Genomic DNA, 24,703 nt, shown 5'->3' on the forward strand with positions numbered 1-24,703 from the left:
TTTCAAATTCATTTTTACAATTAGTCAAAAGAATATGGAAAATTTCCCTAAATGTGAAATTACAATATTTCATTTTGGCCAAGTAATTACAACCAGTTATTAAGGTTTTATCAAACTTACATAAGTCAGTATTGTTAATATTCATTAACATTTATTTATGTTAATATGTACTTCATTTAATTGCTTCGAAATTTATAAGGAGTATTTTTCCCCTACTAGGCAATTTTTTTGTCGGGTTTTCCAAGAGAATGACACAAATCCCATTTTGAGTCCTTTCAAATATTTACATAAATGCATATAGCCAAGCAAATAAATGGACCACTGCAATATGCATTCAATGTTAACTTCTGTGCTGCGGAGAGTATCATTTTTCACCCAATGTTTGTTGTAATACCATCACAACCAATCATTTCCCTTTCATTAATGTCAATAACAGCTACTTCCAGCTAGTTAGTTCCCACTTCACTATTCCACTACTAGTTCCACTCGCCAGTATTACGTCACCGACATATCGCCTACAAGATTCACGAATCCCACTCAAAGATTACTCTTTTTTCCGTTTCGATTCATTTTGGCTTCTTATTTTTGTTGAAAGATCTCATCATTTTTGTTGCAATCAATGTAGATTCCTTTTTTAAGCCGATTCTAATCTTTCCCGATAATCTACCATTTTATTAAAATATTGCGCATATTTGTTTAACAGTAAAATTCTTATTTTTTACCTAAATTCTAACATTTCATGCCTTTTGTGAAAACACAAAATGTAGCACATGATATAAAATTTTTTCTGTCATCAAATAACTATCATAAAGTACTAAGATGATATTAGAAAATGAAAACCGCAGTCAGTTTTGTTATAAAATAAAGATACATTTTGATGTTTCGGGTCATTTCTTCAACACATTAGACAAATTCCGTGATTTGCAGATACAATTTTTTCGATATTTTTCTTCTGATTGCTATAACACAACTTTGGAGCTCTGTAAGAATTCAATAGTCTAATTTTTTTCACTCCATTTTAGCTCTATAATAAAAGAATTATATTTTTTTATACTCTCTTCATAATATATTATTGTATTCTTAAAGATAACAATAAAAACAACAATATATTTAATGATCTACTTTGAGAATACAATATATGTTATTATTTATTTATGCAGTGCGTTTAAAATTTTAACCAAAGGCATTTAATTATTTTCTTTAATACATTTATGTTATAACATTATGATATGAGGAGAAAGTAAATAAGTACAAATATGAAGTATTATTGTTTCTTACAGTTTTTGATTTTGATATTATAATAGTGTCCCATGTTCCTACAGACCATATTATCTAATTGAATTTTAAAAAAACTTAAAGAATTTTAAATAAATTTTTTTGCAATTATTTTTATACCCAACAACTGTAGTAAACTTATGCTTTTTCAACGTTGTATTAATCCTCAATTTTTATTGGCGCAATAATTTTTAACTTATGGAAAATAAAGTCCTAGAGATGTGAATTGTAAAAACATAAAAAAATGAAACAAATTTTTTACAACCCAAATTAATAAACATGCATAATAAATTTGTATATGAAAACTCGAATAGCTATATATGATTGTTACCAAAAACATTTTCATTTTTACCTTGTGCAAAAGAATTATGCATATTTTAATCATTTATGCTTTTGATATTTTTGCTAATTAGTTAGTGAAATTAGTTAAATATTAGATTTTTTGTGAAAACAAAAAAAAAGTTACATTTTTCATATTTTCCTTATATTTATTTATATAGATATATTTATAACTTTTTAAAAAAGTATATAATGGGAGATATATAAAAATAATGAAGTTGATGCCAACATATCATATTAGATAATAGATGTAAATGCTCATTTAATCTAACGTTCAATCGAATATTGTCTAAAATTTCATTGTGACATTCGTCCGTTTTTTCATTCTACCAATAAGTTTTCAGTCATCAATAAATTTAGTCGTGATTATGAAAAATTACGGGTAATTCTACCGAATCATCGAATTAATCACATTTATTGCAACATGTGCATAGCATTATCTCTTCGTTAATTGCAGTATCTAATACATATGCAATGGCGGTACTATATAAATTTTTTCAAAAGATAATTTTCAAAATGTAGCATTAGGAAAAGGAAGTACAGGGTTAGCAGGAAATAAGTTACCCACTTCAGAGGGCTCTAAAATGCATTCTATTGATCCAAATGAAATAAAATTTGAACTACAAGATTATTGAGATGATGCGTTTTACATTTATTAAATAAAAAAATAGTACGAAAAATTCACCGTTAGGTGGCATTTTAATACACATAAAACCATTTAACCATTTGGTTTATAATTTTTAAATAAAGTGAAATTAAAAATGCTCAATATGTCCTCCTTCATTTTCAACAATATGCTCTAATCGAAGAACCATATTTTCTATAGATGACCGGAGTGAGTCCGCCGAAATGTTAAGAATATTTCACTAAATGTTGTTCTCCAGATCTGGTAGAGATGATGGCCTTTTACGGTAGATATTGTCCTTCAAATAAACCCAAAAACAAAAGTCACAAGGGCTGATGTCTGGCGAGCGAGAAGGCCATGCTGTTGGGAAATGACGGCTGATGACTCGTGTTTCTGTGACATGCTGTATTAACAATCGCTTTACACGACGATCAATACGAAGTGGTGCCCCATCCTGCATGAAAATGATGCCTTGAAGGCATCCATGCCGTAGAAGAGTTGGGATTACAAAATTCCTCAGCATATCATGGTACCGTTGTACTATGACGGAACAGGTTTGAATTCATTTGAAGTTATCTCTTATCAAAGAAATACGGTCAAATGATAAAAGTAGCTGTAAACCCACACCATACTGTCATTTTCTCAGGGTGCAAGGGTTGTTCCTGGATCAGGGAAGGGTTGTTCCTGGACGGGAAACAACTGGCAAACTCATACTATTATGCGGAGACTGACGGCTGGCTTCAACGAGCGCGGTCGCAACCTTTTCAACGTTAGAAAATGGATTTTTTTTTTTTTTTTTTTTTTGTCCTCTACCTGGAAGAATGCAAAGTTACCCAGTTTTTTCAAATTTCTGCATCCTTTTGCGTTGGGCACCTGGAGACGTTGGATCTCTTCGTATCTGCTTCATTCGACGAAATTCCTTTAGAGCTGCAATAAAGTTTTGTTGGTTCTGCTAGAACAATTTCATCAGTAGTGTTTTTTTAGGCATGACGAACAGAGACGAAACTAATGTTCGTGCAGAATCCGCCTTCTTTTTATCCAACGGAAAATAGTAATAGACATGCGCTATAACCCAAATTATGTTTCACATTTTCAATATAAGCAAATAAATGTCATTTGTGTCATAGTGTTATCTGTTGGTGAATTTTGGTTCTAAATTTTTTAATTAATAAATGTAAAGCCCCTCATCTGAATAATCTGTAGTTCAATTTTATCATATTTGGACTAATAGAAAGCATTTTAGAGCCCTATGAAGTGGATAACTTATTTCTTGCTCACCCTGTATTTAATTGTTATCTCACAGAACAAAAATCAAATATTTCTCTAAGTGAAACTGTGATATTTTTTACTACGCAAAATGGCTGAAGAACGTTTTCCAAATTTAAAGACGTAAACAAGACCGTGTCATATTCTCATGGCTAAGTAATGACTGTATTTAATGAAGGATTAAAACTTATACTTCGTACTTCATAGAATAAACTGAAAGAGCCATGGCAAAGTAAGTAATAATGACGTCATCTCTAGAAATGGTGTCGTTTAGATCAGCTCTAGGGCTAATGTCGTACCCAAAGGGCCTGGCTTGTAATGTATACATGAACCGCAAAGATAAATATACAAAAATCTAATAAAAAATACCAAATATATAAAGCTTGGCTTGTAATATATAAAGTATGCAATATATTTTCATGAAAAATAAACTTTATAAAATCGAGATTCATAATTTTATTAAAGAACAAATCTCTTTTACTGCTTAATGGAGATACTATTGCATAAATATAAAAAAAGCAAAAATGTAAAGAAAAAAACATTAACCAATTTAAGAATTAGTTTTGCTTCAATTTCCAGAATGAAAACCTTAATGCCCTTCACTATTCTTCTACTTTTATTAAGAAAAGATACAAAATCTAAATACATTATTCATGATCAAGATGTTTGGTACTATGTAGAAATTTCTATGAAATTTAATTTTAGATTTATTAACATAAAAATATTAGATTTTCAAATGCAATAAAATTAATTCGTAAAGAAAATAATATTTTCGGGGCGTTTGAATAGATTCTTGAAACATTTATAATCGAACTAAAATTATAATAAACGTTTCATATCAAATTCCTAGAACCGATTTTAGATATATTACATAAGCTTGAAGCACGCCTCCTTGAAAATGAAATAGTTATTATTTTCACCCAACAAATTGCTTGAAATTCAGGATTTACTGACTTTTTTGATGAAAAAGACACGGTATTCCATATATATTTTAAAATAGATAAAATGTATGAATAATAAATAAATGGACTTATGAAGGATGATAATATTCTTGTTAAATTAAATTTTTAATAGCATTTTATTTTCAAAATACTCAGTTTATATTATGTCATACAATATTTGACGGATTTTCATTTTATTATGCATTTGAAACATATAAAATATTTTTGATATGATATCGCATCATACAGAGAAAAGATTTTTTTGGATTTGAATTGGTACTTTAGTGATATTATTTGAACGCATAAAGTCGATATATTAATTCAGCAGTTCGGTTTGAATATATTGCATTAATTGTGAATTTTGCAAAGCGAAAACACTACATGCAATGTAAATGATGCGAAAAATGTGGTATTAAATACTTGATACAAGCTTAAATACTTGACATATATTTATTAAGAAACGACATATTAGTTAATACAGGGGCAAAACATTTCTGAAATATCATAAAAACATATGGAAAGGAAAATGAATGTGAGAGGCATGTTTTTCCGTCTTACCGTTGAACTCTTGTCTGCCCATTTAGGCGCGAAACCATCATGTGATTATCATGGTATAATTAAGGACCCAGCATGGTGCCGCACAAATAACTATTAGAAGCTCTTACAATATTATTCTTCGAAACTTTTTTCTAATTTCTCTTTTAAATTTAAGGTTTTGTCGTTAAAAAATGTAGTTATTCAAAGCAACATCATTTTGATGTGTGTTGCAATTTGATAGTTGAGAATAATTACTAAGGTCAGTCATGAATATCATATTACACATAAGATATTTGATTGAAAGTAAGCACAATTAATGTTCTCAACCAACCAGTTGGCTAATATAGGCAAGATGCGAGTAGCTTTTAATAATAGAAAGGGAAGAATCATGCTCTATAACAACCCAGACCTAAAAAAATAGTGTCCATTATTATTATACAACTGAGAAAAACTTATATCTAGGAAAAAATATTTTCTACTGGAATCTCAAAGAACAACCGTTTGAAAATTTTAAATACAAACAATTCATTTTTTTAGACATGAATAAATACATTTCTCCTTGAGTAAGTACTATATATTTTCTTTTCTTTTTTAGTTCGATTTCTGTTAGAAGTAAAAAAAAAATCAAATAATAAAATCTGAAGTACAATGTAGGTTGAAAATGGCAATATTCCATTCTTTCCCTCAGGGATATCTACTCTTCCTTTCCATTCTTCACAAAGATTCCCCTTATCCAACAAAAATCTCCATCTGTATAGCACAATCAACTTCCAAATCTGAATTCTAGCAATGATTCCAATATGTCTGTAGAAAAAACAAAGGCTCACCTAAGGATATGAATGTTTTACTGAATTTAAATTGGTTTTGTGCAATAACGTATCACATTTACAATATAGTTGTGACAATGTTTTCATATAAATCAAAAAACAGACATTGTTACTCTGTGTATCCATATGAAAATATAGTTTGTGTCACCTATGATTTTTGTAATAAGCACGTAGGGAGGAACGGCATTATTAAATATTTTTTCTTAAAAATATCTGTATTACAGTTTTTTGTATATAGTTGATTTTAATAAATAGTCGTGTTTTTTTTTTTTTTGTTTTTGTTTTTTTTTGCTGCTTTTTATTTGAATTCATTTACGTAGGTTGATGGCAAATAAAATTTGGAATAAGGATAAAACATTTTATGACTTTTTCTTCCATCCTTCTTTTATTATTGTGGATTTTGATCATTTGAAGTTTTACTATCATTTCAAGCATCCTCATAGACTTGTTTGGTAACGGGAATTCATTAAAAAAACAGATTATGGATACATTTCTTATAATCTTGTTATATAAAACTGTTTTATAAATTTATTTATTTTGTTCCATTACAATGAAAAATTAATCTTGCTTTCTGTGTTCTCATTATAATATCGCAGAAATATTTATATTTTATTAATTATATATTTAATTATTCATTTCAAATAGTGAATTCAGAAAATTATTAAATTATTATTATTAAATAATTAAACTATGGCTGTTGATTTTTTTTCTCTAATATGCAGCTGAAAATTTTCTTTATTTCCGGAAAGATTCATTTGAGGTAAACTTATATTATATATCTAAGTAAATTAGGCGACATTATTCGGCACAATCTTCTTCATTACTTTTTCTTACTCTTACACAAATTAATTTATAAAATAAATTATTTAAAATCATGCATTTAAAATATACGATTCACGTTCAATTTTTAAGAAAAAACAGGGTGGTCCATAAAGCCTTTTTAATCCCTTGAAATTCAAAACGGCGTCTCGCGTAGCCAGAGAATTAATGTGTACCTACAATAAGGTGAATATGCCGAATTTATTTAGACAGGTTTCAGTACCTCTAGCGGCGGAATCAGGAAGTTATAAAAAATAACTCAAAAAATAAAGGAGATCGGCGAAAGGGGCCAGTTAGAAAATGCATGCTATAACATAATAAAAACAAAGAAAGACATTTCATGAAGCTATTTCTTCTATAATTCATTACTATTTCATCTATAAAATGTGTGGAAATATTTGCGATTAAAATTATGAACATTCCGTGACTTCATAAAGGGTTCGCCTAAAATTGAAAAATATATTCTCTGGTGTCAATTTCTCTGTATGCATTTTTCAGATTTTATTTTATTATTTTTGCTTACTTTTTTGTTGATTAAATTTCACGTCAATGTTGCTTACTCGAAAAAATTTATATAATAAAACCAGAGATTACATTTTTCAACTTTCGATAATTCTTTTTCATATCAGGGAAAGTTAATAATTTTCATCAAAAATATTTCTACCAAATTTACAGATAATTGCAATGAAACTTAACTCTTCTAACTTAAGCTTAACTCTTCTGCTAATCCCTTTTACTTTTTGAGTTATTTTTTGTAACTTCCTTATTCCGCCGTTAGAGACACTGTAATATATTCCAATAAATTCAGCATAATCACTTAATTATAAGTTACTTCTCTGGCTATAACTATTGCCGTTTTGATTTTAATCGGCTTAAAAGAATCAGCCGTGATTAGAAATTTAATGACAACAATGCAGTTCCTAGCAATATAATGAAAGTTAAAAAAATGTTTAAATAAATTTAAAAAGTAATTTAAATTTGTAAAAATGTTTTAAAAATATAATGCTTTGTATTATATTGCAACTAAATTTAATGAACAATAAGAAAGATTTTGCAATACCTTTTAAACATGTATAAATTATACATCCTATCTGAGTAGATTTAAAGCGACATTTTATATGAGGTTCCCTCGTAACTAAGCCATTGATTCTTATCTTATGCAGTCTAACTTCTTACTCTGTATAATAAAAAAATTATCATGATTTTTATTTTTCTGCTAAATATCACTTACAATAAATTTAAGAAAAGCATTCATATTTTAAAAGGTATAAAATTTATTGAATAAACTCTTTGTTTAAAAATCAAGCATTTAATAATTTCAATATATCAGAAGCGTAGAAATTTATATTCTTTAGATAGATATAAAACATTACAGAGATATTTATTTCATCAATTTCTCCAATTTTAAATTGCTGGCTGCAATTGCAGTTAAATTTTTTATCATCATTCCAAATGATTATCTGACTCAAATTTAGATAATATAATTTAATTCTGATTGTCAAATAGAGCAAATAACTTCTAAAATTGAAGTATGCAGGGTATCTACAAAATTTGGTGTACCTTCATTTTTAAGTAATTCTTTGTAAGATATGAAATAGAAACTAATTAAGAGTAGAATAATATTCTACATAGCTTATGAATACCCTATTTCTTTTAGACATTACTGTATCTGTCATTGCATTCTGAGCTTTAAGATTTTTTACACCTTGCAATACAGAAAAAATACATCAAAAATAATTATCATGCTAAATAATATTTATTTGCTTCAAATGAGCACACTATAGAGATGACTCTATTTATAGAATGCATGAACCAAAAACATACTGAGAACATAAGCAAATTGAAACACACATATAAAATTATGATCAGCAAATACACAATAATAAAATTCAAAACCATATTAAACATAAATAAGGGCAAACATCTAAATGATTAAAACGAATATTCGAAATTACAAAAACACGGAAAAAAGCTCCGAGGCTCCAAATGACCTCACATTAAAATCACTCATTTCCTTTTTTTAATTTTGAACATCAAATTAAAAAAAAACTAATTAAAAACGTAAGTTTCAGAAAGTAGAATACACACAAGCACAATACCAGCAAAGAAACATGAACTCACATAAACAACTCAATATGACAAAAAGAATGTGCAGCCAAGGGTAAGAAAAAAGAGATTATATTTAAATCAATAAAACAGTAAGCTCATGTAGTTAAAAATTTGAGAACAATTCGCTTTAAAAATACTAGAAGTCATTTGATAAATGCCAAGTTCTTGTATATCCTGTTAAAAGTTTTATAACATTTATACTACATGAACTTGTTAATGCAATTAAAATTAGAATAAATATTTGGAAAAGTACTTTAGTTCCTTAAAGGTCTTACGAAATCTATAGAAATCTCAATATATCAATACAATAAATCGAATCTGATAATCTTTTAAAAGAAAAAAATACAAGGAACATAACGACTAGAACATAAATTAAGCAAATTAAATATATCCCGAGAATAAAATCCGTTTTTGTGTTCAGCAAATCCCGTTTAAAATTGGTATGAATACTCTCAATAACTTGAACTTTTTTACGGTTATTAGACTCTTAAATAAAGCTAAAAAATTTCAGAAAATATATAACATGAACCCTCTAGAACGAAAAATCGATTATTTTTACAAGCATTACAAAAATTTTTTGAAAATAAACCAATAATTCGCATGGGTGCATATTTGGATAACCCTTTTTTTTGTTATGTTATTGGAAATTTTAATGAGTTGAAAATTTGTTAGTCAATTTATTGTATTTTAGTTTAACACATAATGTGTTTTTCCTTTCTTTTTCATTGCATGAAATTCAGAAACAAAAATTTCCGTTACTTCCTTGAAAATTTTGAAAATGTCGTTAGAGATTATCATTTAAATTTCCAAAAATCACTGAAGAAGGAATAAAATTAAAATTGAAATGAAAATTAAGTTTGAAGCTTTAAAAGAATAAAAACACCTGCTGTAAGTTAAAATATTTATTATTAATTTTTATTTGAAGAGACCTTTATTGAGTAGTAAAAGGAAAAACATATCTTGCATTTAAACGAAATGTGTTAGTTTCGTATGTTTTAATGAAACGTTTAGAATTTTCCTATTTATTCAAAATGCACGATCACTAGGCATTTTCCAAGTGCATTTTAAAGTGCTTTTCGAAACTTTATTTCTTTTAATAAAATTCTAAAATGCTCTCATGCTGAAAGTTAAGAAAAAAATATAAATTTTCAACGACCCACTTTCAATAACGAAGCAAATGAAATCAAGAATCGACAGTGACTTGCCCGAAGATAGCTCTACAATTTTAAAACAAATTTCTTCGAGTCTTACTGCTTTTAAATTTTTAACAAGGCACGTCAGCATGTTCTTTAAAAGTCCATTCCTGGTGGGATTACTTGAGATGCAAGACTCGCGTTTCTTACATTTATGTTCTTCTGAAAATGTTTTATTAATTCAAGCCTGGTCGACGTAAACAAGGGCATTCTCAAAATACTATGTATATTCCTAGCAAAAGTTTTTTAATGATAGAACGCTTCCATCTTTCTTTAAACTTATGCATTCTGACTAAGAAATCAAAGTTTGCTTTTACAATGGTAATGTAAGTATCTACTTACTGTTTAAAATAAAAAGATGGTTTCCGATATAAGCTAAATGCACTCGTAATCGTTGAAAATTTATCAGTTTTGGTTCCAATTTCAATTTTTAATGGTTTTATAATATAATTGAATGTATTGAAGCACCATTTTAGAAAAAAAAATAGAGTCAAGGACAAATTATCTGTGTAACATCGTGAAATCGACAAAATATCTTATTACATACCTTGAAAATAATATTACCAAATAAATAAAATAGTTGTTATTTACTTTAATGTAAAATTAAGATTCGCTTTTAACAAATTAGAGGGCCTCGGTTGCCTGATGGCAAGGTCTCGGTTTCGGCGTCGGAGGGCTTCAGGTTCGAGACCCGATTCCTCCGAACAAGCGTCATTAAGCGGTTCTGGTGCACGCTAAATCTGTCGGGGCCAAGCGTCCTAGCACTGGCATGGTATGGCGTGGAAGGTTGGAGAGGAATCGCCAGCTCAGATGTCGTCCTCGTCATCTGACCGCGGTTCAAAATTCCGTTGTCCGTCCTAAAATATTCCTAGTTTTGCACTCGCAATCATTGGAACGTTAATATAACTAACAACTATTGTCCTTTCTTTAAAATCTATGATGAAGTCATCCAGCCCGTTCATTTGTTAGTAGTAAGTTTGATGGTGATTTCTTTAAATATTTAATTCATTTTGTTTGTGTATTCCTTTGGCAAAAAGTTTCCTTTTGAGGAAAATGGAAAGCTAATATAACTAAACTTTAACAAATTAGCAAATAATGGTGTATATATATTGTCTGATGAAGAAATGAATCATAATTACATATTTATTTTTGATTTTTACCTTAAATAATTTCTAATTATTGGAACAATTTATTTGTTATAAAAAAATTATCAAACTCTTCAAAGAAATCGGTGGATCAAATCACTCTATTTTCTTTTTTATTCAACTCATCAAAATCTTTTAATTTATTTGATCGCATTTAAGAATACAGTTTGTCCATTCTTTTATTTGCATTTGCAATTAAAACATTCATGTACTTACTTTAATTTTTTACATTACAAATAACTTATTTTTTGTTTCTTCTCAAACCATTTTCATACTAATTTTTCCCCATTCCAAAATTGATTTTTTAATCATTCCATAACTATTTTGTTGCGCCAAAGTTCATTTTCTATGTTTATAAATATATTATACAAGAATATATATATATATATATATATATATATATATATATATATATATATATATATATATATATATATATATATATATATATATATATATATATATATATATATATATATATATATATATATATATATATATATATATATATATATATATATATATATATATATATATATATATATATATATATATATATATATATATATATAACACTCAGCTATGGTAGACGGTACGTTTGCTGGGTTTTTAATGATTTGTGGCTCTAACAGTCAAAGCAGCAGATTTATGATTTTTCTGATGAATCAAATATTTATATATAAAATTGATATTATTATTTAAGATCGCGTTTTCAATGATTTTATATATATATATATATATATATATATATATATATATATATATATATATATATATATATATATATATATATATAATTGATCATTTGATTAAATTTTTAAATTGTTTGGGAACCGCATTCAAAAAATTATTTACAGATAATGCATTTATTTAAGATTTCACTTTGATAATTAGTTCCATCAATGAAAATTCAGTCTATAAGAAATTACTGTTTGTGCAAATAAAATTTTATACTTGTTAGTTAATACTGTCACAGTAAAAGTATGGAAACAGCCTATTCATTGAAATAACTGAGTTATATACTTGGTATATATATACTAATAAATAAAAGCAGAAGTGAAAATTCTTATTCTGAGTTAATGAACAAGGAAAGCTATTTTTATTCATCTTACTTTCAACACCGTCAAATGCACATGCTTGAAAGATCTGATGGAACAATTAAATTATTTTGATCATTCCATCATAACAATAAAAAAAATAATATGTATCAGATTAAATTTTAAACGTTTTATTAGAAAAGAGACAACACCATATAGAAACGACATTAGTGCCCATAAAGTAGCAATTAATTGACTTTTAAGATGGAAAATAAATATTTTTATTAAATAATGCCTTCCAAAAATATAATTGGAAATATTAAATTCTTAATAAAATTTTAATCAATTTATATTTTAATTACTTTTGAACTATGAAAAGTTGATAGTAATTTCCTTCTCATGTACCAAATTTCATTAAGAATGGAAAAAAAATATTCTAGATTTATAAAATAGAATACAAATAAACATCCATCATTATATGCATGGATTACTCCGAATGCATAGATTACTCCGAAAGTTAAGATATAACATAAATAGACTGCTCCAATATGTTACGCATTTTAGAGTAAAAAGATTCTTTATTTAATTATAATTTCAAAATGACTCATGCAATACACATTTTGTATTAAAGGTAGCGTTATCTATAGAAATTGTCAAAAATGTTATATGATAATGGGATAAAATTCCTGTAATTAGAGACATCCACATAATCAAAATAAAAATGAATCCATTGCATATTAAATATCCTTTAAGATCTAAATTACTAAGTTTTTTGTCTTCCTAAACACAGACTAATGTTACGAATAATGTTTTAAAGGTACAAATAAGAATCAAGAAATAATCATCAGGTATCACATTCGCTAGGTATCAATTTACAGAATGAAAATGGTAATTAAATCCGCGCAATTTATTATTCTATTAAGGTAATGCTGTAAACTTCTTCATAATACTTTATTCATAAACTATATGTCTGTGAAATAAGCGAAATGTGCCACTGACTTCCATTTTAGAATCAAAAATACAAAAACATTAAATTTTCATACATTGCAATTTCATGAGTAGAGATTATGGTGTTCATTAGTTGTTTATAGTAGATACCGGATTTACTTATACACTAACTTTGGTTGAAGTTTTACATCAAATTTGCACTGAAGCATAATATATTATTTAAACCTAAAGTATGATTTTACAGAAGTAGTTATATGAGTTAGACAGAAAACTGTTTTGTATTTATGTTTATGATGATCGTAAACATAAATCATTCTAATCTTTTTCGGACTTTTAATTAAATTTATCAAGAAAGTTTGAAACGTAGTTTTTATGATGAATATTAATCACTTTAAAAAGTAAAATGTATTTTTAAATTATGATAATATTACCTCGTAAATTATTTTTCATATTAAATAAATTTTTTAATAATGTTTTGTTTTGAAAATCAAAATGTTAAATAGATCTCGGTTTCTCGTTCATAAATGAAATAATGGTGGATTTGTTCATTATTAAAAAGTGATATTCTAATGAAATGAATATTCTTTTATAAAACCAACCTCTTTTGTAAAAAAAAATTGAGCAATTGTCAATGAGACGTTAGTAAAATAATATCAATTACTCAGCATATTGAAAAAAAAAATTGGGTTCCCTAGTAAAGAGAAAAATGTATATCCTAAAGAGAATAATTTATTTTTTCCTTGGCACTTACATTTAAGATCTTAATTTAATTAATTACATTTTTCTGTAGATATTACCATAAAATCCTAATATTAACAATGCAGATTTGAGCACAAGAAGAGTTCACTAATTACAAGAAGGAAAACTGCACTTTTTTAACCAACGAAGATGCACATTCCTTGTATTTATAAGAGCTTGGGATGTCGCAGAAGCAGATAATATTTTTTTCCTAATCAAACATAAAGAAAATTGCAAATACTACGAAATGTTAAGCTATATGAAACATTAATTGTATATATGCATATTATATTAAAAACAAAAGAACAGTTTTCTGATAAATGTCATTTTATAATTGAATATTAAAAATATTTCAAGTATAAAATCCTTACGAATTTCAAGGATTATTGTGCTTTAGAAATTCAAAAATATAAGATTTAATCGAAATTTTTATTCATTTTGTAGCAAAAATTTATTTTATTAGATTCGAAATCAAGATGATTGGCGACTTTTTTTTAAGCAATCCAACATTGAAATAGAGCACGCGCGTAAGATTTCAGAGGCTCAGACATCTGCTTCCTAAATAAATAAATGAGGGGGGAAACTCCTGCAATGTTTGTAATCAGCTTCCAAATGATCTTAAAAGTAGTTACTATAAAACTGGAGTTTTTCCACAGAAAAAAAAAAAAAAGATTTGCTTTGGTGTATTTGAAATCTGTCATGGTCCGATGTATGTTTCCTCTGATTAAAACTGAATTAGCAACCAACTATGACTGCTTTTTTTCTTGTGGAGATTTAACAAATGAGGTGAGTGATTTATTTTTTGGCGATAATATTTCTAATACCAAGAATCCTCTTCAGCATTCCATTTAAAGAATCTGTCAGTCATTGGAAAATTAATAAAATTCGCTTGACAATCACTCTGAATGGACACCAATACCCAATCAAATCACTGAACCTAATGCTGCAGTTGATAGCTAAAAATCCCTGCAATAATTCATATCCTCGTATTGTTTCGCACAATTCATCAAAGAGGAAAAATTCATTTGTAGTTTTAGAAAGGTAAATAAGTCTGTAGTTTTAACAAGGTAAATAAGTTTGTAGTTTTAGCAAGGTAAATAAGTTTGCAGTTTTAGCAAGGTAAATAAGTTTGTAGTTTTAGCAAGGTAAATAAGTTTGCAGTTTTAGCAATGTAAATATGTCGTTTTAAACTCGTTTGTAGTAGCAGCCTTGTTTATCTAAGATGGTGAGGAGCCTTATCCAGCATTTCTTAAATTTAGGAAAATTATAAGGGAATTTAAATTTAGGCTGTTTCTTCAGACTAATCAGGTTTTCTTTTTCTTGGAAGATATATCAAACAACTGCATCATCGAGCTCAACTACTGAAAGTTGCAAATAAAGGTAGGGACCGAATTCATCAGATTTTAATCTGCTTGGTTTTATACCGTTGGGTCTCTTGAAGAATGGATACGGTGCATCGATAACGAAGTTTGCAAAATAGAAACATATCATTAGTAATAAATATGGTGGTGCATTAGAGCCTCTACGTAGTTTTTTTTTAATTTGAAAAATGTTACTTTTGGAGAAATTTCAAAGTGCTTTTCAGCAGTTTTCCAAATTGAAATTTCTGAAGCTGGAATACGAACTGCGTGTAAAATTTGGTACGACCAGAACGAAGAGTAGTAAAATTTTGAACCTCACTTTTTAATAATAATTTAAAAAAGTAATTAAGTTACTATCGTAACTTTCTTATTATTCCATTTTAAGACAACTTACACATTGATAGGAAAAAGTAAACGGAAAATTACAAGATGGTAATATTACTTTAAATATAAGATTTTAGAAGGTACTTTTCTTCCACGTCCCTGTTTTAATTATAGAATTCAAAATCGCTACCATTTATTAAAATCAAGATTACAAAGGTGAAGTATTACATAAGCGCGGTATTCTAAGGCATTTCAAAAGACATTCATTCAGGTCATTATGACATCCGTGGCATTATCGGCATTCTATTTTAAGAAACTGACAGCCAAGACATCTTATACATTCATTGAGACACCTTGCACATCGACAGCAAATGGTGAACGGAAAATGACGAGATCGTAATAAAGCTTTAAATATAAGAAATTATATGATATTTTTCTTCCACGTCCCTTTTTTAATTACAGAAGGCAAAATTTCTGTAATTCTTAGTGAAATCGAGATTACAAAGGTGAAGTATCACATAAGAGTAGTATTCGAAAATCAGAAGGCCAGACAAAAGATATTAATTCAGGTTATTATGATATTTATGGCATTATCTGATAATTCCTGAAAAAAGTTTTAAATCGCTTTATTCCAATAAAAATACAGAAGATTATTTTTTATAAATTTGCAGTGGTAAGGATTTATTTATACACAATTCTATTTTCGACGGAATTATTGTATTCCTGTAAAAAAAAAGAAGTAGAGACCATATCCATCAACACTTTGAATAGACTTTTCAAGTTTTTTTCAAACGGCCAACACTGAAAGATGTTTTTTTACGAGGTTGCAAAATAAAACCATAGAAAAAATCTTAAACAATTCAATGCGCCATCTTTTCGTGTGTGAATAAATACATTCCTTCTGAAAATAAACATATTTCAAACGAAAATATTTTTTGTTCGACTGTTTTTAAAAGAAAAAAAAAAGGGGAATCAAATCTAATGCATAGCATAGGTTAAAAATTGCAGTATTCCATTTTTGCCCTCAGGGACATCTATTCTTCCTTTGCATTACCTCACAAGGAGCTGCTCCTGGTCCTGCAGAAATCTCAATTTTTAAAGTATAATCAACCTCCGAATGTGAATTCTTCGAACAATTCCAATAAGTCGATAGCAGAAACAACGACTCGCCTAGGGATATGAATTTTTTACAGGATTTAAATTGGTTACATACAATAACATATCACATCCGCGAAATATCTACAATATATTTATGGCGATATTTTGACATAAATCGTAAAACAAACATTGCTGCTCAACATATCTAAAGGAATATATTTTCTTTCTTTCTTTCTTTTATTTTATTTTATTTATTTATTTGTAGAGTTGTAGAGGGATATTATCAGAATTCATGTATCAAAATAAGTATGTCTCTTAAATTTCATATTTCAAGAGAAAAAAAAATCGGGGGTCGTGTTATTTTTTATTGTTCATTTATTAAGCATCTCTTTATTTAGATTTATTTATTCAAGTTGTTAGTAAATTATATTCAGAAGAAAGATAAAAGTGTTTGTTTATGGCAGTTTTTTTTTTATCTTATTTTTTACACTCCTTCCCACCTTTCTTTCTTTACTGTTTTTTTTTTTTTTTTTTTTCCATTCGCTCTTAACTGTCATTCTTGTTTCAATGCTACCCTTTCTTTATAGATTTGTTTTTGTAAATTAAATTTTATTATTACAAATCCTAAAAATGCATTCGTTGTTTACGACTTTTTTGAATTCAAATATATTTTGATTAATTTTGTTTAATAAAAGGGAACGTTTTATAAGGAATTTCCGATTTAGTTATTTAAATTATCGATTTATTTATTTTGTTGTCGCAAAACTTATTCAGGAAAAGGAAAATTAGTAAGGAGAATAATATTATAAATTAATCTATTCTTTCAAATGCAGTTGGTTTAGATTATTTTCTTAATGCAAGGTATAAATGGCATTTTAATTTTGCTTCAGATAGACAAAAATGCTACTTTCAAAGAAAGCAAACATTTCCTTTTTACATTTACTAATGTCATATGGACAGAAAAATTACTTCCAGGTCTAATTTCAAAGTATTAAAAAAAAGTTATTTTCGTGTCTAATATCAAAATAAGAGAAATGTTTCTAAACATTTAAATAAACTCAAGATAGAAAAAATGAATAATATTTCGATATTTAAAAATCTTATTAACATCTATTCAATAGTGATTTCCATTCCGAGAAATTTAAATAACTCTCATTTCAATCTCATCTCATACAGATTGATTTTACAATCCGTATATACTTTTCTTGAATTTTTGTAAAGGAGTTAGAGTAATAAGAGTTTGAGAACCAAAGGATCTCCAGAATATCTTTGAGAAACTCCTATTTTCTTTCATCGAATAATACAGATGCCCTGGCGTTTGATTCCTTTTCTTCCCACTGTTGAAGTTGGGCCCTGAAGTGATAATAGTGAACTGATAAAATGCCTTTTTCAACATAAAATCGAAACAGCGCAATTCTTGGACTCAAATGTTTAAGAAGAAACATTCCATTCAAATCCAGTTACGTATTGTAATTCATAAAATTACTTTGATTATTAAGATGTTATGCTGAAATGGAATCCTTAACAAATATCTCATATTTGAACTACATGATTGTTACATGAAGAATTAAACTTTTCGCATATTTGGAAAGATTACGCTTCAGCATAATATATATTTCAAATGTTCATTTGTTAGATGATTTATGAAATGTGTTTGGATGAAGTAGGTTCCTAGTTTACAGAATAATATAATGGTCCAATTTTTAAATAAAAAAAAATGTAGATTGCGCAAGTTTTAAATAATTTTCCGACGAAACAGTCAATATATTTTCCTTTTCTAAACGGATTATGAATGTTTTTTGCAGAAACTGAAGAAGAAAAATAAATATTGAAAGTGCCACAATGTTGGATGTATTCAAAGATTTTTTGGATGTGCATATGATCAAAGGAGATGGATCTGTGAGATTCTATTAACCTATAGAAAATATATGAGACACTGACTTACTTTTGCTGAGTAGGCAAATATAACTGTTTACGGGGGAAAAAAGATAAGCATTTTGTTGATGGATGATGCTCTTTTTGCATGATAATACAGATATACTGTACAACAATTACTCTTTTAATAATGATCAGGAATACCGTAGATATCACTGCTGTCATATAAAGTTTGTCTGAATTCCACTCTTACTATTCAGGCTAATTGTTTTCACTGATTTTGGGCTATTGTGGAATTAAGTTGCAACAACATCTTTCTTAGAATCAAATGAAATTGTCAGCAGTAATTTTCTTATAGTCCTGCAAGTTATTTCATTCCTAACGCGAGTTTGGAAATATACTCTAGGAAAAATATGTGTACTATTGTCAAGAGAGTCAGTCATAGCAGCAGATATTTAAAATAATTTTCCATTTAGTAAGAGAATAGGAAACATCTAAAGACCACATTCTTAATCCCTAAAATGATTCATTTTTCTATTGCTTGCAATTTTTCTAGAACTTTTTCAACTTGATTTTTGCACTTTATGAACAGAATGACATTTATGTTTTCAGACATTTCTCACTCATTCTTTCTAAAACTTAATTATAAAAATCAGATTCAACAACTTTTAACGATACAAAAAAAACTATTAATTTTGATAAATGTAGTAAAATACTATTATTAGAAGAAATATTTCAAAAGCAACAATCTTCACATAATCTAATAATATTAAACGATAGCACAAATAGCAATTCTTTGTTAATTATTTTAATGGTTATAATTTACAGAATACTTCTAATCTAGAAACAAAATTTGATTTTCTTTACAATTTTTAAATATACTTATGAAAATATTTTTTCTCATAAAATATGGAACAGTTTAGCTTCAGTTTTATAAAAAGAAAAATTCATTTTCAATGATAACTTTAATTTAAATTTTTTGCTCAATGTATCACAGCGTTTTTGAATAATTTATTCAAAACACGTTTCATGTAATCTATAGAAAAATTTGCAAAAGGCTTCTAACGAAAATAATTTCATTATTTATTCATACCGCTATAAATTAAAATTATTTTTTTCTTAACAAAAAGGAACCTATAATGCCATTACCATATTATTAGAAATTTTCGAGAAACTTTTTAGGAACACTTTTTTATATTTTCAAACACATTGACAAAACTGAATATATAATGATAGTCTATAAATTAATAATGACTTTCTTTTAAGAAATTCATTATTAATTTCGTGGCCGCTCAATTAACTCAGCTGATCATAGCAGCTTTCTTAGCTTAAAAATTCACAAAGCTTCTTTAGCGTGAACACACTGAAGAAATTCTTAGATATTTTCTTTTTAGGAGTTTTTGAATAAATTAAAAATGCTGAACCACCTTCTAGTAAGAATGACATTTTTAGTATTATAAACTACATAATACAACAATCTTAATTAAAGTACATTCTATCTATTTCAAAGAATAAAATGCCAAAAATAATATCTAAAGTTGACTACGAAATCATCACTTTATTGTATTCTTGAGTTTGATTTATGCTTGTATATTTTATATTCATTTCTATTTGATAGTAAAATTGAATTTCTGAATATACGTTTATAAGCAAACACACCAGAATAAATATTATGAAATCAGCGTCTAGACACAAGACTGCGTGTTGTGTAGCCTGTACTACACATATTCATTAAAAGTTACGAAACACACATTTTTCTTTTCTTTATCATGTAAAATTTGAAAACTGAGATAATTGATATCAATAGATAAATGATGGGATGCGATATTGAAAATGGTTGTGGTTGCACAACTGAAGCTTGTTTACATCCTACATTTTTTTAAAAAAAGGTTTTATTTTCAACGCAGTTAAATTATCTAAAATACATACTGTTACTTTGAAACCAATGTGTACCCATCAATTAACTTAATAAGCTGGAAATATTTACTTAAATTATAGAACAAAACAATGGTACCTCAACTACAAATAAAGTGAAATGCAACATAACTGTATTTACAGGTATTATAGAGAAATTCTTTTAGCTAAAATATTGCAAAAACATTTATGATTGCAAATATATGCATTTGAAAATATATGCCGACGAGAAAGCATTACTTAAAATGCTGGTCTTTGTTATTTTATGCAAACTCCATTCATTTTTGTGAAGACACATTGATCTTACAAAGCAAAAGTCTCCGAGGGTTTGTCTTGAATTCATGTTAATTTCAAAAATTCTTTGTAAAAAAGATTTATTCTAAGATAAAATTTCGATTTTGATAAACATGATCACTGGGGCATTGGATTTTTCTTCCATTTATAAAGACCAAAATTCAAATATAATTTTTCGGAATTTCAAAAATAACCGAAAGAGGAAGGAACCGTCATATGGAGAAGTTTTATATAAATGTGGCCAGCAATAAAACACTTGGCTGGAAATGGATTCGCCTCTAACAAGCTATCATAATATTACTAGTTCGAGCGTTCTACAAGAATTCTTAATTCAGAAACTTCACATTGTGAAAGTTTCTCAAGGGGAAAGGACTGAAGATACAGAAAAAAAAATCAATATTTTCCTTGAATGGGACACTGAAATGAGTACAACATTTTGAGGGAACGAACAGGGAGTTTTGAGGTTCGTCAAAGAAGTGGCAAATTATTTTTAAGCGCGCACTGCATCCATGTTGTAAAATATATTATGGAAATACTGCCAGATTAGAGAGAACGAGATGAAGCAATCTTCATGAAACTGTAAAAATAACCGGGATTCAGAAATCGTCGATTCGTTCCTATTCTGCGCGGGATCTTGGATCCGTATCTGTATCTAGTACTTCACTAGTTATTCCCGGAAGATACAATGTAAGATTAAGTTTTGTACATGGGTGCTGGCACAAATGTAACATGATCCACAATTGTTTCTGATCGTCATGTAAACTAATGAAACTCAATTTTCACTGCTTGCCAACGTCAAAAAACAAAACAATAATGTATATGGACGTCAACAAATTTTCGAGAATACCTGACAAAGTTATCACATTCTCCTCACTGCTTATTGTGGTCTCGTCTTTCATTCTGGGAACTTTCTTTTTTTGAAAAAAATGTTGTCCCATATTCAACTGAAAAAATCTGTACAAGCATTGCATGCGGAGTGCGTTCCTCCCTTTCGCAAGTGAAGTCAAGGCATTAATGTTGGATACTTTCACTGAAGACTGAGTGATAAGTCGATATTGTAAATTTAAGTGGTCCTCATGATCTTCAGACTTGATCCCGAAAGATTTTTGGTTGTGCGAATCCTTAAAATATATATATATATATATATATATTTTAAGGATCTATATATATATATATATATATATATATATATATATATATATATAGATAAATCAGCAAATAATTTCTGTTTAATTTGTAAATATTATTATAAAGAACTTTTAATTAATGAATATAACTCTAGTGCAACTTATATGTTAAAGAACACCGGGAAAAAGGAATTAGATAAAAGAATGCTAGCTTTCGCAAAAAAAAACCAAAACTAAGACTTGCTCTCTTAACTATCCTTATTTATTCCCAACAGTTAAATTTCATAAAAATCCATTAAAATTCAGATTCGTAACCTGTAGCACTGGTAGTTATAATTACTATACGGGTAAACATTTCTTTAAATACTTAAAAATTATCCTGGACAAAATAAAAAATGAAGACAACTTTATTATTTCTAGTAACAAAGAAGTATTGGATTTTCTTAAAGATAACAACATTAATAAACTTAATACTTTTGATTTCGAAAATTTATACACTAATCTACCTCATGAAAAATTAATAAAGGTCTGCACTTTTATATATGACGAATATTTAAATGAAAATATCATTCCTAAAAATAACTGGCTTGAGTTATGTAATTTTAATATTACTGAAAATTACGTGTTTAATGGTATTAATTTTTATAAACAAGTCAAGGGCATTCCAATGGGGACAGCTTTCTCAAGTGCTTTAGCTAATATTTTCCTGCATTACTATGAGAAAAAAATAATTAAATATAATTTAATAAACGGGTGGAGATATATTGATGACCTACTTTTGATTAACTTCGACAATACTAATATTATTACTAATTGCTATCCAAAAGATTTAATTCTAAAAGATACAAATAAAAATCAACTTAAGGCTACCTTTCTGGATTTAAAAATCGAAATTGCTAATGATAAAACAATAGTTGGTATATACGATAAAAGGGATGATTTCAACTTTAAAATAACAAAACTATGTAACTATCATTCCAATCTAAACTCTAAAATTTTCAAAAATCTAATTTTCTCACAAGTTAACAGGATCAAAAGGGTTTGCAATAATAAAAATTTTTATATTGAAGCATCAAACAACCTCCTTAAAAATTTAATTAAAAATGAATTTCCTAGAAATTACTGTAATGTCAATTTTTTAATTAAACAAGGTATGGTTTGGGATTAATCCTTTGGCTTAAATAAAAATAGAACTTTCCTTGCATATTGGAGCACTCAATAGATGGCGCTGGGAGCCTACATCTGTTTACATAATTTACCGTTGTTTTTTTTAAAAACAGGGAATCACAATCGATAGTTTAAAGTTTCCTTGACTGTTGATGGTATGTACTGGCCTTTTCGTTTTTAATTTTAGTGCTATTTTTTGTTTTTATTGTTATTTTTGTTATTGTATTTTTACTTTGTTGTGGTTAATTTCTTCTAATTTGTTGTTTTATATTTCCTTTCTGTTAAAATGGTATATCTCTTGAGCATAATTTCAGGGGATTTTCGGGTCACGAGGAACCATTATTAGACAATGTCTGTATTTCCTTACAGAAAAAATCCCTTTCTTTGAATCCCTGCCTGAGGGTGACCCTTGAAAAAGTCTTCAGGCCGGATTCTTTTTTTATATTTTTTATAATTTTTTTGTTTTTCCTATTAACTTGATTCTAATACTTTTGTGTATATATATTATAAGATTTTAAAATTTGAACAAATTTATAACATTAATATATAAATACTAATCCACAGTCAAGGTGAGAGTTAGTTATAACTTAAATGATTCATTTAATTTCAGCTTTCTTCCGTATATTTGTAAAAAAAGCTTAAGTTTTCCCTTACCCTTTATGAATAATAGGATTTATAAAGGAAAATATAATAAGGTTGGAAAGCAATAATATAAATACAGTCAGTCAAAAAAGTTAAAAGTAAATTTCATTTTTAATGCATTAATAGATGTGCATTATTAAAGAAAATTTTTTCGATACAGTAATGATTTAAAGTATTTGGAATGCTTAATTTAAAATACATATATAATAGATGTCGTCTGCCAACTTTTATCAGGCATTTTCATGACATCTATAAAATTTCTGAAACAGTTAGTAATTTATATAAATTTATCGTCCAAATAGAATTTTGTTTTTAATAAGATATGAATTCACTTTGTTGAACTTCCTAAATGGTAAATGTTTTGAAGCAAAAAGAATGCAATAAATTATGTTTCCATAATGAAATTTCTGCTATAAAAGGATTTTAAATGTTACAAAAAAGTTTTTTTAGACGACTTTTTTATAAACAAAACGAAAAAGTATTTAATTCATATAAAAAAAAGTTTAAAGATGGCAGATGATCGGCAATCTAATACAGTATCATTTAAATTAATCATCAAGATATGGATAAGAGCAAAGAATTGCTCCTGATGATCGTCATTTGATTTTAAGAGACGTTATTGAATGCATTCCTACATTATTTGTTTAATGTTTTGGTTAATGGCTAATTTTTAATAAACCCTTTAGAATTGCATTTCTTCGCTTGTCGTATTATTCTAAGAACTTTGAATGTATTCGAAAATCAACAACAACTTGCTCAAGAGGTTAAAGAGAAGCTTCCTCAAGGTGATTCTTTTAGAAAACTCATTATTGCCAGTGATCAAACGTGAATATGCGCTCTTCAAACAGAATCAACCTATGCTTGAAAAGTAAAGCAAGATTGAAAAGACTATGTCAGAGTCACTTAATAGTCAAAGTAATGTTGACTGTTTTTTGTTGTTGTTTTTTTTTTGATAATCATGTTTTTGTGCGTTGTGAATTCCTATCAACTGATCAGACAGTCATTAAAGTTCATTACTAGCGTGCTTTGAACCGTTTGAGGTGAAGCCATTCCTGATTACCTAAAAATGACCGGAAATGTGGTGAAAAAAATTCATAGATTT

This window comes from Argiope bruennichi, chromosome 4 (assembly GCF_947563725.1).
Source record: "Argiope bruennichi chromosome 4, qqArgBrue1.1, whole genome shotgun sequence".
Taxonomy (NCBI): domain Eukaryota; kingdom Metazoa; phylum Arthropoda; class Arachnida; order Araneae; family Araneidae; genus Argiope; species Argiope bruennichi.